The sequence below is a fragment of the Neophocaena asiaeorientalis genome, unplaced genomic scaffold (genome assembly GCF_003031525.2).
Source record: "Neophocaena asiaeorientalis asiaeorientalis breed wild unplaced genomic scaffold, Neophocaena_asiaeorientalis_V1.1 scaffold705, whole genome shotgun sequence".
In the NCBI taxonomy this organism is placed as follows: domain Eukaryota; kingdom Metazoa; phylum Chordata; class Mammalia; order Artiodactyla; family Phocoenidae; genus Neophocaena; species Neophocaena asiaeorientalis.
In genome coordinates this window covers 220,955-223,407 of record NW_020176572.1, presented here as the reverse complement: position 1 = coordinate 223,407, position 2,453 = coordinate 220,955, and the positions used below count along the sequence as shown (strand labels likewise).

At 38.1% G+C, this 2,453-nt stretch overlaps 1 pseudogene; it reads right to left on the bottom strand.

Moving 5' to 3' along the window:
• Positions 1 to 467: 467 nt before the first annotated feature.
• Positions 468 to 2,161, bottom strand: LOC112391989 (tigger transposable element-derived protein 1-like; annotated as a pseudogene).
• Positions 2,162 to 2,453: the final 292 nt, after the last annotated feature.

Below are 2,453 nucleotides of genomic sequence, written 5' to 3'. Positions count from 1 at the left end.
TTACTTTCATTTAATGTGATGGTAAAACTGACTGCAATCAAATGTAAAATCCACTTCGATGTGCTGTTCTGTTTTTATCAAGACCACATTATAGCGATACCTGGTATGATTCCACTGTGATGATATCAAACTAAATATCCTCTAAAAACATGTGAACATGGAGTAGTTAGGATTTTACTAACAGTAGACTTTTTGACTTGTAGGAATTAGTTTCCCTGGTCTCCAGAAGTATCCATCCACTTTGTACAGGCGTACTTTGGAGATATTGCCAGTTTGATTCCAGAGCACCCAGTAAAGCAAATATCACAATAAATTGGGTCACACTAATTTTTTTTTGTTTCCTGGTGCATATAAATAAGATTTATGTTTACAGTGTAACATAGTCTAAGTGTGCAAGAGCTTTATGTTTCAAAAATTAATATACCTTAATTAAATATACTTTATTGCTGAAAAATGCTGTCATCTGAACCTTCAGTGAGTTGTAATCTGTTTGCTTGTAGAGGGTGTTGCCTTGATGTTGATGGCTGCTGACTGATCAGGGTGGTGGTTGCTGATGGTAGAGGTGGCTTTGGCAATTTCTTAAAATAAGACAGTAATGAAGTTTGCCACCTCAGTTGACCCCTTCTTTCATAAACGATTTCTCTGTAGCATGCAGTGCTGTTTGGTAGCATTTTACCCACAGTAGAACTTCTTTCAAAATTGGAGTCAGTCCTCTCAAACCCTACTGCTGCTGTATCAACTAAGTTTATATAACATTCTAAATCTTTTGTTGGCATTTCAGTAATCTTCACACATCTTCAACAGGCGTCGATTTCATCAGCAGCTCCTCATGTGTTAAAGTCTCATGATGAGATTGCAGCAATACAGTCACATCTTCAGGATCCACTTCTAATTCTAGGTCTCTTGCCATTTCCACCACATATGCAGTTACTTCCTCCACTGAAGTCTTGAACCCCTCAAGGTCATCCATGAAAGTTGGAATCGACTTCTTCCAAACTCCTGATAATATTGATATTTTGACTACTTCCCATGAATCAAGAATGTTCTCAATGGCATCTAGAATGGTGAATCTTTTCCAGGAGGTTTTCAGTTGAATTGGCCTAGATCCATCAGAGGACTCACTAGCTGTGGCAGCTATAGCCTTAGGAACTGTGTTTCTTAAATAATAAGACTTGAAAGTTGAAATTACTCCCTGATCTAAGGACTACAGAATGGATGTCATCTTAGCAGGCATGAAAACATTAATTTCATCGTAGATATCTATCAGAGCTCACGGGTGACCAGGTGTATTCTCAATAAGTAATCATATTTTGCAAGGTACCTTTTTTCTAAGAAGTAGTTCTCAACAGTGGGTTTAATATATTCAGTAAACCATTTTGTAAACAGATGTACTGTCATCCAGGCTTTGTTGTTGTGTTTATAGAGTGCAGGCAGAATAGATTTAGCATAATTCTTAAGGGTCATAGGATTTTTGGAATGGTAAGTGAGCATTGGCTTCAACTTAAAGTCACCAGCTGCATTAGCCCCTAGGAAGAGAGTCAGCTGGTCCTTTGAAGCCAGGCATTGACTTCTCTTCTCTAGCTATAAGTCTTACGAGGCATCTTTTTTCAATATAGGGCTGTTTCATCTACATTGAAAATCATTAATTATCTCAGCTAGATCTTCTGGATAACTTGCTGCAGCTTCTACATCATCACTTGCTATTTCCACTTGCTCCTTTTTTTATGGGGATGGATTTTTTTCCTTAAACCTTGTGAACCAAACTCTGCTAGCTTCAAACTCTTCTTCTGCAACTTCCTTGCCTCTCTCAGTCTTCATGGAATTGAAGACACTTAGGGCCTTGCTCTGGACTAGGCTTTGGCTTAAGGGAATGTTGTGGCTGGTTTGATCTTCTCTCCAGACCACTAAAACTTGCTCCCTATCAGCAATAAGGCTGTTTCAGTTTCTTCTCATTCTTATGTTCCCTGGAGTAGTACTTTTAATTTCCTTCAATGACTTTTCCTTTGCATTTACAACTTGGATACGTTTGGTACAAGAGGACTAGCTTTTGTCCTCTCTCAGCTTTCAATGTACCTTCTTCACTAAGCTTCATCCTTTCCAGGGTTCGATTTAAAATGAAAGACATGGGACCCTTCCTTTCATTTGTACATTTAGAGGCCATTGTTAGGTTATTAATTGACCTAATTTCAATATAGCTTTGTCTCAAGGAATAGGAAGGCCCTAGGAGAGGGAGACAGACTAGTGGAACAGTCAGAACACACACATTTATTGATAAAGTTTGCCATTTTCTACATGCGTGGCTCATGACACCCCAAAAAGTTATGATAGTAACATCAAAGATCGCTGATCTCAGATGACTATAACAAATATCATAATAATTTAAAAGTTTGAAATACTGTGAGAATTACCAAACTGGGACATACAGATTAGATGGACGCAAATGCTATTGGAAA